The sequence below is a fragment of the Spermophilus citellus genome (genome assembly GCF_964194105.1).
Source record: "Spermophilus citellus genome assembly, chromosome: 11".
Classification (NCBI taxonomy): Eukaryota; Metazoa; Chordata; class Mammalia; order Rodentia; family Sciuridae; genus Spermophilus; species Spermophilus citellus.
Window position 1 is genome coordinate 57,564,179 of NC_138192.1, and position 15,973 is coordinate 57,580,151.

At 37.2% G+C, this 15,973-nt stretch overlaps 1 protein-coding gene across 10 annotated transcripts in view; it reads left to right on the forward strand.

The window, feature by feature from the left end:
* FMNL2 (formin like 2) overlaps positions 1-15,973 on the forward strand; it is a 303,439-nt gene that overhangs the window by 144,647 nt on the left and 142,819 nt on the right. The window lies entirely within an intron of this gene.

The window sequence follows — 15,973 nt, forward strand, 5'->3', positions numbered from 1 at the left end:
CAGATGGCTATGTGGAAAAGACAGGTAGTGCCTCCCCCAAGATGCTTGAGTGTATTGTCAAGAACGTTATTTAGCTGGATCATGGGTCTTAAACTGGGTGTGGAGGGACCTGCATGAAAGAATGAATTAATGAAAGTCCTTTCCTAAGGATTAGATTGGGGAAGGTGCTGTAGTAGGAAAATATCATTAATGAGAGCCACGAAGTTTGCGTAGCTGAGTTTCTACCCTTGCTTTTGATTGGTGAACTGAGTGTACATTCTTCACAGTGAAGAACAGTTGGTTCATTGCTGATCCACACATCTTTTCCAAAAGCTCCTCCTACCCATATGCAGAAAGACTTCCTAAAACTCTGTGCAGAGGCGACTTCTTAAAAATTTATCCATTGTGTCTCTCTTGCAGATGTTTTTCAGTGTGTGTGTGTGTGTGTGTGTGTGTGTGTGTGTTTGTTTTGCACCAGGGATTGAACCCAGGGGTGCTTTACCACTGAGTTCCAAGCCTTTCTGTTTTTATTTTGAGACAGGGTCTTGCTAAGTTGCTGAGGCTGGCCTTGAACTTGCTATCCTCTTGCCTCAGCATCCTGAGTCACTGGGATTATAGGTGTGCATCATTGCGCCTGGCTTATGTGTGGGTTTTAAAAAGATATTTTTGTCCAAAGTTTTGAGAATTAGGTAAATGGATTTTTCACTGGCTTTAAGCTGCTCTCTTGCATCACCAGTTTTATTAGCAAATTTCAAACATTATGTACATAAGTATTCGTCCCAGAGACTGGTAAGGGGTGTAGGTTTCTGGGCTCAGATCTCGGAGTTCCCAAGTTAGTTATGCTGTTCCTGGGCCTAGGAATGTGCATATTAAATACTCTTATGATACTTGAGAAATGCTGTCATTCACCTACATCATAGGCCATAAATGTAAAAAGTACTGAAGTGTGTGTGTGGGGGGTGGAGAAGGGAAACTGGCAAATTAATTTTGTTTCAAAATACCATTGAAGCACAATTCTTTAGATATTGAATCAGAAATTACCTGAAGTTATTTGTAGTATTTCTGTCTTGTGGATATTATGGTAAGTCAGACATTATGTGCTTACTTTTTGGGACTTTATATTTTACTATGTCAGTTCTTTTTTTTTTTTTTTCTTTTCCCCTCCTATGAAGCATGAGAGATTGGGGAGGGGGAAGAATCATCTTTTACTAGTCATTCATGAGTTTTTTGGGAAGAAAATACAGTGTTGATGAATAGGAAGAGATTTTTTTTTTCTGTGAAGAAAGATTATAGAATTTTCTGAAGGGAAGTTAGAGGGATAAAAAGGAAAAAAATAAAAACAAAAAAATAACAACAACATTAGACTTAGTGAAAAGAACCAGTTTGTAGCTACTTTAAAATGAAATAGGTCAGCGTGGTGGCATACTTCTGTAATCCCAGAGGCTTGGGAGGTGGAGGCAGGAGAATCACAAGTTCAAAGTCAGCCTCAGCAACATAGAGAGGCACTAAGCAACTCAGTGAGACCCTATCTCTAAATAAGATATAAAAATAGGCTGGGGATATGGCTCAGTGATTGAGTGCCCCCTGAGTTTAATTCTTGGTACAAAAAAAAAAAAAAGACCTTGGAACAAATGAAAGGTTTAAAATTCATGAATGAATTGTCTTATTATTACATGCCATTGATGAAATGAGGTGTAGAGCCTGACTCATTAGTAGCCAACTCAGCCAGACGAGATGATTCATTGTCTACCCTGTGACTTGGTAGTCACAGGGTGGACTGCAGGATTGTGTATTAGGTCACCTTGCTCCAGCCTTGTCTTTGAGAGTCTGATTTTGGGGTGTTTTTTTTCTTTCTTTTTTTTTTAAAATTGCAGTCCAGGATTGTACATTTCATTCTTGCCCAAACAGAGATGTTCATACCTCATTTTCATAGGCATGGTAAGTGGTTGTGAATTAGAGTGGCCATATCATTAGTTATCCAATTTGAAGTACTTCTGAGAAGAAAATCAATTAGTTAATAATTATGCCAGGACAACAGAATTACAGAGTAAAACTCTACAATAAAATTAAATGCTATCAAATGATTTAAAATTGTGTTTAAAAGATTTCTTCAGAAATTATTTAAAAAAATGAAATTTATGTACTAAGGTAAGTAGGGTAGTATTTACATGAAACCTCCTAGAAAATATCTTTTAGGAAAAAAGTGCATTTATCTAGTTGAAAAATGTACAAGCAACTTAATAAATTATCGTAATAATTCAGTGGTCATTTGAAAAACTACATACAAATTACAAGAAAAGAACTTTCATTTTATTCTTTAAAAAAATCACAAACAGAACTGGGGCTGTAGGGTAGTGGTAGAGCACTTGTCTTGTATGCACAAAGTGTCCTTGGTTCAGTCCCCAGCACTACCAAAAATAAAAATTAAAAAAAATTATAATTACTTAAAATATAACATGTATATCTGCTCACTACACAGCTTTTCAAACCTTGAATTCAGATTGCCTAGAATCACCCTCATTTCCTATTGAATTTTTATTTTCTTCTGTTACTCGCCTTTTATTGTAACAATGACTAAAAACCAATTTTACAAAGGTAAGACACCATGGAAAGCAATGTAGCATGACAAAAAGTAGAAACTGTCTACCTCAGGCTAAAAATTTCAGAAACCATTCTATAGTTTCAGTTTTCTGTAGAGCATTTAGGGTGCCTTGACAGTCTGGGAACCATAGACCTACATATTTTGATACAGTTCATCATTTGACTAGTAGCTACACATGCGTTGTATTATGCTTATGAGTAGAAGAAATTCTTATTATGTGATGTGTGTGAGATGCTCCCAAAGCACCGTGTTAAAGAATTCAAGATGGGGCTGGGGATGTGGCTCAAGCGGTAGCGCGCTCGCCTGGCATGCGTGCGGCCCGGGTTCGATCCTCAGCACCACATACCAACAAAGATGTTGTGTCCGCCGAGAACTAAAAAATAAATATTAAAAATTCTCTCTCTCTCTCTCTCTCTCTCCTCTCTCTCTCTCTCTCTCTCTCTCTCTCTCTCTCTCTTTAAAAAAAAAAAAAAAAGAATTCAAGATGCCCCAGTGCTTCATCCTTTTCTTTCTCCTGTTTGGTTGTAATGTATTCTAGTATTCAGTAGCTAAGATTTATTAAACGCTTGCTTCAGGCATTGAGTTCAGTGAGATGTTTTACATGTGTTGAGTCATTTAATTTTTCTTTTTCAAATGTCTGAAAATTCACATTAATTTTTGTTAATGTGAATATTTGTTAGAGCAACTGTGTTGTATAAAGCTTCTTCCTTCAGGTTCCTCTAGAAATTTCCTTGGAGTTGCTGGTATCCTCATTTTACAGAGGAAGAAACTAAAGTTCAAAAAAGTTAAGTGACTTGACAGTCAAACTGCAGATAGTTTTAGCTTTAGATTGTAAAATTAAAGCTCATTTTTGGACTCTGGAGACTAGAAGAACATTTGTCTCTAACCACAGCTTCTTCTGTACACACTATACCCAGTGCATGTGTCTCCTGCTGTGAGAAGCACTTTCCATATTTTATGGTGATCCTGACAGTGAGATTTTGTTTGTTTTCTCTTTCTTAGACAAAAGCATCGAGAATCAGAAAAATTTAGTTCATTGCCAAAATGAACTGCTAGTAATTGGAATGGGACTCCAGGTCTAAATGATTCCAACTGCCAAGCTTATAGTTGTAATTTATTGTGATGACCAGAAGACTTTGTAAAATCCTTGTCCTTTTGGAGTCATTGAAGAAAGAGTTATGATAATATGTTTTGTGTTAATATACTTGATAACCCTATTTATTTAGAAATCATGCATGGTATGTGTGGCACCTCTGTATTAAATAGTGTCCCTATTGCCCAACCAGAGTAACAGAGACTATATTGTGCTTGCCATTTATAAATATATGTATAGGGGCAGAGAGAGGATGAATGGGCCCATTTGTCAGTGGCTGGCCAGTGGCTGGGAGGGTGCAGTGCAGCAGCACTAGGCCATCAGACCCCCTGAGATAGCATGGGGGAGGGGAGGGGTGCATAGGTTTCAAAGGCTTATTTAGAAGGAGAGTATTAGGTAGTTTTTTTAAGTCATAAATTGGAAATCTCTTGATCCTCTTACTTCTCTTTACTGTATAATATTGAACGGGTTCATTTTGTACTTTGAGTTGAAATCCTCTCAGGAAGAAGACAGATCTGAGCCAGAGGCTTATTACAAGTTGGCAAAACTTCTTGGGCGACAAGCAACATTAGGTTGCTAGAAGAATTGTATTGCATTATTCCTGGTGTCCTAGATTGGTTCACTTTAGTTGGGTATGGCTCATCTCTTGAGTGAGGAGAGTGGAATTGTTATAGAATGTAAGAATGCAAAGATTCAAAGGCCACTGTAGTATTTTGGCATTTCTCCAAATACTTATAACTCTCTTGGAGAAGCATAAGTGTGCTTTGTAGGAAACAAAAGTGTTTACATCCAGAATACATCAAGTGGGTGTGCTGAGTTCAGCAGCCAGGGCCATGTCCCCCAGGCCTACTGTTGTGGTTTACTCAGCTGAGAAGCACAGAGAATCAATACAATTAAGTGCCCCTGCCCCACTTTACCCTTCTTGTGTGTGTGCTTTCTTGTTCCTTCTTCCTCCACACAGTCAAGTCTAGCACTTAAAATTGACAAGTGCATACCCTGGGGTCTACCATTTCTGTTTCCCAGGAGTTCATTGTCTGTAAATAGGTCCCTTTTGGTAGGGACCTACCTTGCTTTGCTTGCTGTTTGAAGTGCAGATGTGACCTTGCTACTTTGTTTTGGGTCAAGACCAGATCATACACTGGGGTAGCACTTTGTGCTTAAAATATACCATGGTAGTATTAGAATGCAAAACCAGGAATAGCTCAATGACACAATTTTTTTTAAAGACATTTAAAAAATTTTTTTAGTTGCAGATGGACACAATACGTTTATTTTATTTATTTATATGGTGCTCAGGATCGAACCCAGTGTGCCACATATGCGAGATCCTGTCTCAATCTAAAAAATAAAAAGCGCTGCAGATATAGCTCAGCGGTAGAACACCCCTGGATTCAATACCTAGCACTCCCCACTCCCCCGCAAAAAGAATCACATAGTGTCTCTACATACAAGACCAGCCAAGATAAGCAGGAAAATTAGGAAATCTTTCATGGCTGGCTTTCTGACATATGTCAAAGTGATTAAATTTTTCTGCTTTTTGTTTTTGCTTCCTTTAGTGTGTACTATACACACACATACACACCCACATATACACACACATATATATGTAAAAAAATCAGAATATATGTATATAGTATAAATGTATTACTATATATTTGTGTTATATATATATATATATGCTGCTTACTGTGTGTGTGTATAATGTATTCATGTGTGTGTATATATATATATATATATATATATATATATATATTAATTCCTTAAGGTGTCATAAAACCAGAATGCCCAAATAATTCACATTAAGAACAAAACAATTCAGCACTGAGCTATATCTGCAGCCTTTTTTATTTTTTATATTGAGACAGGATCTTGCTAAGTTGCCAAGGGTGGCCTTGAATTTGCTATCCTCCCACTTCAACCTCCCGAGATGCTGGGATTACAGGCATACAACTGTGGGATTCTTAAAACAGTCCATCAAGACTGATAAACACGTGTCATGGTAAAACCTTAAGTGCTGCCAGTATAATTGTCTTTGTTTAAATAGTATAGTTTTATTTTAAAATACGTCGTCTTCATGAGCTAGCTAGCTTTATTTTTAGACTTCCAGTAATTTAATCTTAGGACATCATTGAGTCCCAAAGGTTTTTCCACTTCCTACTGTAATTAAATACTAGCTTTTATTAATTTGAATTGGCAGCCTATAAAACAGGCACCATGCCTTTAATAATTGGCAGTATAACGTGGACATGGAAATTTAGGAATTTGGAATTGTGGAAGAAGGAAAGTCATGCGCTGGGGGAGCTAAAATACCATCAGCAAGAATATTAGTTCTCTAATAACAAATTACTGGATACAGTGGTTTAAAACAACTGGGTATTATTATCTTATAGTTTTGTAGTTGATAAGTGTGTCACAAGTTAACTGGCTCAAATCATGGTCCCCTCCTGGCTCCATTCATTTTGAAAGCTCTGAGGGAGAATCACTGCTCTGTCATTTCTGAGAGGCCGTCTGCAGCTCTTGTCTTCTGGCCCCTTCCTCCGTCTTCAGAGCCAACATCGATGATCAAGTCCTTCTCACATAGTATCACTATGAGTTCTCCCACCACCCTAAGCTATTTTTTTGCATTGTGGTAAAATATACATAGCATAAAGATAACCACTTTGACCAATTTCAAGTATACAATTCAATGTCATGAATGCATTCAAATATCATAGAACCATCACTCTACACATTTCTAGTTTTTTCAACACACTAAACACAACTTTGTACTTGTCAAATAGTAATCCTGTTCTTCATTCCTCTGTGTCATTGGTAACCTATTTTTTGTCTGATTTTTGCCTATTCTAGATATTTCAAGTAAGTGGAATCATACAGTATTTGTCCTTTCTGGTTTCTTTCATTTATCATATCTTTATGGTTAATCCATGTTGTCTTTTACTCCTTTTAATGGCTGAAAATATGCCTTTGTATGTATAGGCCACATTTTGTTATCCATTCATCTACTTTTGGACCCTTGGGTTGTTTCTACCTTTGGACTGTTCTGAATATTGCTGTTATAAGTATTGCTGCTATAGTGTTTCTTTGAATTTGTTTTCAGTTCTTTGGGTATATTTGGTCATCTGTTGAGTCTATCTTTAACTTTTTAAAGAAGCAATACACCTTTTTCCATAGTGAGTATACCTCATTACATTCCTAAAAATAATTTTTGAGGATTCTACTTTATATCTTCCCCAGTGCTTCTTTTTCTTTTTCTTTTTTTTTTTTTAAAGAGAGAGTGAGAGGAGAGAGAGAGAGAGAATTTTTAATATTTATTTTTTAGTTCTCGGCGGACACAACATCTTTGTTTGTATGTGGTGCTGAGGATCGAACCCGGGCCGCACGCATGTCAGGCGAGCGCGCTACAGCTTGAGCCACATCCCCAGCCCCTCTTTTTCTTTTATAAAAGATTGTTTTTACACTTCTTTTAAGGATCTGTGTGAATATGTTGGTCCCACCCAAGTAATCTAGGAATATCTCCCCATTTTAAGATTCTTTAAAAAAATGTATATTCTTAAAATTGTAGATGGATACAATACCTTTATTTTATATGGAGCTGAGGATTGAACCTAGTGCCTTACACATGTGAGGCGAGTGCTCTACCACTGAGCTACAACCCCAGCCCCTTAGGATTCTTAATAATACCTGAAAATCAAATCTTTTTTAAAAATATATTTATTTTTTAGTTGTAGATGGACACAATACCTTTATTTTGTTTATTTATTCTTATGTAGTGCTGCAGATCAAACCTAGTGCCTCACATGTGTGAGGCAAACACTCTACCGTTGAGCCACAACCCTAGGCTCAGTACATCAAATCTTAATGGAAATATATTCACAGGTTGTTAGGATTAGGGTGAGGAAATATTGGGGAACCATTACTTTCCATATTATAGTGACTCCACCTTTGAAGTACTAGTTACTTTGAAAATTAGGAACGCTAAATTTGAGGCTATAACTTTTGATCATGATGTGGAGAGATACTCATTTTTAAGACAAAAGAATACTTTTTCTCACTGTCTCAGAAGATTTGACCCTAATTGACTGAACTATTTTTTTGGTGATCCTCATCATGAGATTGAAGAGTGTGAGGTAGTGAGTTGGGCCGATGGTGAATATGAGATTCAATAGTCATTTTCAGAACAACTGTTAGGAGAGGGAGACTAATGATGATCCTAATCAATTAAAGGGGAAATGGGGGAGTTCTTTTTAGTAGAGATCAGGGGAGAATGAGGCCAGGATTTCAGAGGAGTAGAACAGGTGAAAAGATATTGCTTTTCACCATAGGTGATAGCACAAGCTTAGGCTTGATTGTGGTAAAATCCCCTGGCAATCTAATAGGTTATAATCTGAATTTTGCCTTTAGTGATCAAAACATTTTTCCTCTACATAATTTTATGTCCTTGGAAATAAATATTTATCAGTTGAATAAGAACCCTTTCTCTGTATTTTGACTCAGTTTGGTTTGTGTCATTAAGCCTAGTACTTGAATATATTTGGTCTCATATTGTCTAATGTTTGCTTGTGAAGGTGTTCTCTCACTAGTCAAGTGAGGACTCGTGTTATTGAGGCCCAGCTCACAGATGTATGCATGAGCACACTGCTCCTGGCACAGCGGTTGGCACTATGTAGGTGAAGACTATGAATTCCAGAATATGTCAAGGGATCAGATATCAGGCCTCTAATGAAATATGAGGCTTGAAAGAAATCGAATAAGTGATAATTTCCATTATTACCTGTACTTGTATTTGTATGTAATAGGAATCTGTATTTCAGGAACTGGCATCATGGCCAGAAGAGTGATATGTGGTTTTGATGTTTGTTTTGATCACTTAACCCAGTCATATAGTAGTAAGAAGATGGACTGCAGGCAAACTGGTCCCCTGTCACTGTAGCTGTAGGGATACGTTTCTGCTTTTGTGGATGAGATTGGCTCTCCCATTGAGTTTCACCCATATTGGTGATAAATGATCTTTCAATTAAATAGAAGTAATATTAATATAATAACCTCTTTTTTATTCACATTTTAAAAGACAGCAAAAATGTAACTAATTTAAAACATTCACATGAGATTTGAGAAGTGTGTTTGGGTTTTGTTTACAGGTAAAAACCAATGTTCCATTTCCCAGAGGTTCATAAATTTGACAAACAAAACGAGTTGTTTTATGAGGATGAAACCCCAAATCAAGGAGGAAAGATGAAGAGAGTGGCAAGTGGTGATACTTCTTATGGCAGTAAGAAAAATGTAGAGTCAGGAAAAGAGACTTATGAAAGTATAAGAAATTCATATATTCCTTAAAGTTAGAATAATTAGAATAATATCTAATATATGTTGAATGCTAACTGTGGGACTTTGTGCTACTATTTTACATGTATTATTTGATTTGATTTTCTAAAATATATATTTTTTTTGTGTGTGTGTGAGTGTGTGTTCATTCACACCACATGTGAATATACCTGGGCACATGTAAATGATAATGGAGAAAGTAGTAGACATGTCCTCCTGGTTTCTATTTTTTAACCAACTTTATTGTGATATAATTGAACAAATAATAGTTACATGTATTAAACTTTATGACTTAATATTGGTATACATATGCATCATAAAATGATCACCACAGTCAAGCTAATGAACATGTCCATCACCTTCATAGATACCACTTTATTTCTCTCCTCCTTGTGTGTGTGGGGGGTGGGGTGTGAGGGCACTTAGGACCTGCCCTCTTAGCAAATTTTAAGTAGACAGTAGAGTATTGTTTAGTCACCATGTGTACACTAGATTCAGAGCTTATACTAATTACCACTCACTTCCTTTGACCAACATCTAACTTCCCCTTTGGCCTGGATTCTCTGCTCTTCCACTGTATTATCCAGTTGTATGAATCTGGACAAATGTCTTCACCATTTTTAATCTATCTGGTCACCTGTAAAAGATAGAAGAGCTAAAATATAATAATCATACCATCCAGCTCTGTACTTCTCTGTCACACAGAAGTTATATAATCACAAAGAAGTTATGTGGTCAAAAAGTATAGATTTATATGTTTGATTATAAAAAAGTTACCTAAAAGAGTCAATTTGTATCTCATTAAATATGTAGAAAAAGAAAGCCTTCCATGAAAATAGCGTGGAACCAAAATTGTGAATGGGAGATAAGAGGCCTCATTCTCCAGAAAAGTCAGCTTTCCAGTCAGATTTTATTTTATAGAGGTAACTAGATTAGGGAGACTCATTTCTCCCTTGTGGCTTTGCTGACCACAGTGAATGATATTAATACCTTTGATGATTTAATAAAAATAGCAGTGACAATGAAAGATGACTGACTGTGATGATTCATTTTGGGGAGCTATTTGGTTGGCTGCCTGAGTCCTGTGCCAGGAAAGAAACTGAACACATTTTAGCAACATCCTTGAGGCTAGGAAGATGTTCAAACTTAGATGCCAGGTAGTTGCCTAGACCATTGAATATAGGTCATGGGAGGAGACAGCTTTTGAGTGAGTTAACAGAAGGGTGGGCATGTGTTGACTGCCAACCACACTCCTGCTGCCCTCCTCTGTTGCAATTTTAAAGCAAACTCAGGAGAATTGGTACATCACTCAGGACCAAGTGACTTGACCTGTTCTGCTGATAATGGTGTAAGCTGAACACAGCAATGTGGGAAGAATTAATGGGAAGATTTGTTTGGTTGCTTTTTATTTTTATGCATTGTAGTTGTATACAGTGGTGGGATTTGTTAGTATTCATCCATACATACAATATAACAATATATTTTGGACAGTATCATTCCCCAGTAGTTCCTTTTCCCCTTCCTGCCTCCCTCCCCTAGTCCCTTTCCTCTACATTTTTGATCTCTCTTTGATTTTTTTTTTAAATTTTACTTACACATAGTAGTTGTGTAATTCTCAATAGAGGAAGGAGAATTGGGGAGGAAAGAAGGGAGAAAAAAGGGTTTCCCCTTTATTCTTCTGATTAAAATTAAATTCCAAGCATGTATGATTTTGTCAAAATTTTTTCCTGAGTGATGTACCAATTCTCCTGAGTTTGCTTTAAAATTGCAAAATCATCCTCAGCAGCGTTTTATTATTATTTGTGTTCTTTATAGTTGCTGTCGACTGAAGTGACTTGAAATCTCAGTGTAGTTTTGATTTGCATTTCCCTCATTGCTAAAGACACTGAACATTTTTTTATGTATTGTTGGCCATTTGCATTTCGTATTTTGGGAAATATCTATTTAGTTCTTTTACCTATTGATTGGTTGATTGTGTTATTTGCTTATTTGGTGTTAGGGTTTTTGAATTATGTATATATTCTGGATATTAATCCCCTATCAGCTGGTAAAGATTTTTTCCCCCTTCTTTTTCACCTGGTTGCTTTAAGGACCCCTATAAAGGCTTTTTTTTTTCTTGGATATTTCCTCAGCAGGTGACTTCTCACTGCCTCTTGAGTAACTTAAATTTTGGTCTGCAGTCACCTCATATGGTCTTATGTGTGCTCACAGCCCTCTCTTTTCTTTATTCATACCTTTGTTCACACCTTTATCTGCAATAATGAAAGGTAGTATGAATAATATCTCACGTGCTGAGGGATTTCCATGTGCTTTCTTTTATGGGCATTGTCTAGCTTCTTTTTTCTCAGACTCCACAGGCAGGTAATGTCATTATTATTGTCCCCATCACCACCATCACGAACCCTTTCATTATACCAGTTGAGAAGCAGATTTAGTTGAAATAATTGATCCAAGATTATGCTGTTAATGGATGGTAGATATATAATTGCATCTCACAAATATGAACAGATACTCTGTGCCATTCATTGCCTGTCTTTGCCCTCCTCCCCACACACCCAGGCCAAGCACAAAGCATGCCCTGCTTTATATAACAGAAAGTAACTGCCTTCCTCTAAAGCTGTCATCTGAAGCGCTGTGTTTTGGATTGGTGAATCTACCTTTTCTCTTGCTTCATTGAGTCTTCATCAAAGCCTGAGTTTAACTCACATTTGTCTCTGCACCTTGATTTGATTGTTGTCAGGTTTTATTAAGTGTTTTGTGACTTGCTGCCACGTCTAGCTGTCTACTTTTAGCCTGGCCACTTTTGTTGTCATTTTCATTTTTTAAGTTCTTTGAAGTTTGTATTGAAATGTCGGTATTTTATCTGAAAATATCAGTAGCCTAAATAATACCATACACTTTCACCTTTACATGCTGATTACTCTGTCTCTGAGTATTCAGGTTTAATTGTCAGATTGCTTAATTCAGACAAGTCAGATTTTTAGAAGGGTTTCAGCTTTTGTGCCATGGAAAAAGGGTGATCAGCCCTGTCGTTTGAGACCTTGCTTGCCCCCTATCTCATGCATAGAGGAGTTACTTACCCCTCTTGACCTTCACTTTCCTTTCTGTTAAGTGGAGATGATAATGCCTACGTGTCAGGATTATAAGACAAATTAAATTGGATAATGCATGCAAAGAGCCTAAGTGCCTGAGATCTCTCAGACCCATCATTAAATATATGTCTTACTGATTTTGAGCTTTCTCTTTGATTCTGATCTGATTCTCTGACCTTTAGATTTGTATTACATATATTAACTTTTTGACTCTGGATTATTCATTAAATTGGCTTTTTGATTTAAATAGTGTGCTTCCTCATCACCAGTAGTAAGTGGTAGTCAGGGTTGGAATCTAGTGAGCCCAATTTCAGCACCCACCTAATAAAGTCTTGCCCTACACTGTCCTTACAGAACTCTGAGATATTCCTTACAGAACTCTGAGATGGTCTAATTTATTGTAGCTTGGAACTTGTACAATCTAGAAAATAGATAATTAGTGTCCACTAACCTTTTCAACTCAAATATCATATATCTTTAGTGGGACTTTGGCAGGACTGGTGTGCAACAATGTTATGATTAAATTGTTTCATATGCCTACAGTGCAGATGTTCTGGCACATGGTCAAAGTCCAGTAAATGTTAGATGGGTGATGGATCACAAGAAGAAAAAGAGAGTCCTGTCTCACAGATATCCCTAAGTTTGGATGAAGTAGAGCTGTCACTGTGTTAGAAAACTTAGAAATTGATTTACATTTTCAGCCAAATAGAAGAGCAGACCATTTTTATACAGGGAGCAAAGGGATTTGGAGACAGAGCCAATATTTTTCTCAGAAAATAACTTGGACTCTTGTGCATTACCTGTGTAAACATTTAGCTTAGACTCTAGAGTCCTGCCCTTTATAGCACAAAAGGAATGAGTTTACTCTAAAGAAATTTTGGAGCAGTTATGACCAGCTAATCACAACATTCCTGAACTTCAGACAGGCCTCTGCGGAGTGTCTGATTTTAAATAGAACTGCTTCCTCCTAGCCCCTGTAGAATTAAGCTGTATAGTGTACACCTGAGCAGCTCAGAGTATTGACTCATGAAAGGAGTTATTTGAGATGCTTGGTGAATGATTACCAAGTATACTTTTAGTTCTGATGTATTGATGCTGAGCTACTTTTCCTGACAATAACCAGTTATCAGGCTCAGAATCATTTCCTTAGGCTCTTCTTTAGGGAAATATATATCTTTCTTCTGACCCCCACAATCATGTACGTGCCTACCTGCTTGACTGTCTGCCTGGGCATCTCATCGTCATCACAGATCCAGACAGGGCTACCGGGAAATCTTATTCTTTCCCACCTTCTCAAGATTTATGCTGCCTTTTCTTGGGTATGCCTTTGATAAAATGGACTCCTGTGTACCTAGTAACTCAAGCTGGATATGTCACTAGGCATTATATTGGGATATAACTCAGGGACACTTGACCACTGAGTCACATCCCCAGCCCTATTTTGTATTTAATTTAAAGATAGGGTCTCACTGAGTTGCTTAGCGCCTCACTTCTTGCAGCCCTTAGGCCTCACCAGCGAGTTTCACGTAGTATTTCTCTCATCTATCCACTTTTCTTCATTTGATGTGCCACCAGCCTCATCCAAGCCACCAACATTCACTTGAATTCCTGACCTGGCCCCTTCATGGCCTCTCTGCTTCCACTCTTGCTATGTAACCACTCCTCTGTGTAGCACCTTTGTAAAACAGTGTGCTTGTGTTATGTCCCCATTTAAAAGCTTTTAATGGCTTCCCATTGCACTTTAGACGAAAATAAAAATTATTGACCTTGACCTACATGTCTTGGCATGATATGGCTTTGATTCACATGTCCGAATTCATCTTTCCCTCATTCTTTCTCTTTTACTTTCTTTTTGGCCAAACTGGTTTTCTTTGTGCTCTCTGAGAGCACCAAGTTTTTTCTTGCCTGAGTCTCCATTATTTTTGTCTGCCCAGCATGCTTTTGTCCACTCTTGACTTGACGGACTCCTCCTCCTTCATTAGGATTCATATTAATTGCTACTTTTTCCCTAAGTGTCCTTTCCCAATCCTCTAATTTAAACCTATAGTCTAATAACCTCTCTCAAGATTTGCCAGAATTTAAAAAACTCTGCCCTTTGTGTGTGTAGTTTCCCCTGTGTCACCCAGCACAGCACAAAATGCTTGTGAAGGAGCAGTGCTTCATGACCATTTGTTGAGTGGAAGATTGTTTAATCAAAATGAAAGTTGGGATTGGGGATATATCTTAGTTGGTAGAGTGCTTACCTTGAATGGCCAAGTCCCTGGGTTCAATCCCTAGTGTGTGTGCGCGCGCGCGCGCACACACACACACCAAAAAAAAAAAAAAAAAAAAAAAAAAAAACAAAAAAACCCCCAGAAAGTTGGTCTAGAAGGAGCATCTTACTTTTCTCTTTGCAGTAACCACAGAGCCATCTAATTCCTGTAGAAGAGTTTCCTGACTGCTTCCACAAGTGTCCAACAGAGTCCTAGTAGGAAGTTGTTGGTTATTTGCCATTTTGCTTTGCCACAGAAGAACTTGATGGTACTTTTACAGCATGTCCTTGGGAATCTAATAGACTTAAGTGTTGGTCCTACTGCTGATCTTTGCATCCTTAATCAAGTTCTCCCAGGTCTGTTTCCCCATCTATTAAATGGAAAAAGAAAGTTCTATCTATCTCATATTCTTATGAAGTAGAATATTAAGCAAGGTTATATATTTACAATGCCTAATATAGTGCTTTGATACCTTGTAGGAGTTCAGGCATTCTTATTTCCTTCATATCTCAAGAAATTAATAAGGAATCAAGGAAAAGAAAACTTATTTAACTTACCTTGTGTCTATTTTCTGCATAATCATACTCAGGGGTGCTAACCTGAGGGTCAAAACTGGTGTAAGGGGAAAAAGGCCATCTCCAGGGTGAAATAAGCAAAGGTAGACTGGTTATTTAACAGTAAATAATATCCCATCCCCAAAAGATACACATGGAATTCTCCTTTGCCTTATTCCAGGGGTTGTTGTTTAATACTGTTAAATTGTTATAACTAATAAATGTAAGTAGGTGTTTTCTATTCTGGTTTAAGTAGATATTCCATAGAGACAGATTATATGAAAGTATTTTTCCTATTTAGATATTTTTGTATTTAAGAAGCCTTAGGAGTACCATTGAAAACTCTGGAGTCCAGAGCTGTTCAATTGATATTCTCAGCTTTGGGGGTAATTTAAAAATTAAATATTCTGAAAACAGACTGTTAGTTTTAAAACATGACAGATTAGATTCAAATTAATAGGTGTAGATAGTTTCAAGGTATACCAATCTGAACGTTAGATTTAACTCAGGCAGTTTCTCTTAAATTCAGTCTATCAAAATCATCAACTTGAATTTGCCATTAAGTTAGAATAGTTCACCTACTTTTGCCTCCATTAAATTTGTTTTGCTCTTTGACATGCAATAGTAACCAGACTAAGGGAGCTGTTTCACTATAAGCCATGTCCTTGAGAGAGCTGGGGGGTTGAGTATTAAAAGATCAAAACCTTTGCTTTTGTCTTCTAAAATATTGATCTAAATCAGGAACTGCATTTGTAGTTGATCCATATGTTTAAAGTGCTGGTGCCAGAGCATGGGCCAGACAATTAATATTCATAATACATTAATCAACTACTTGCTCAATTGTTTAGAGCATGGGAATTTCGGGGCAGCCAAGGGAACAGATTGGAATTCCTTCTGGGGCTCCCTCACCCTTCCTTGTTCTGTTGTCACAAATATCTTAGCTCAGACTCAAGCTTAAGGATTTTGAAAATGCATATGATTAGTCATTTGAACATAGATTCATAACATGAATGTATAGGAAAATGCATGAGCAGCACTACAGAAGATGAGTTAACAGAGGGGTTGTGTGAATGCTGATG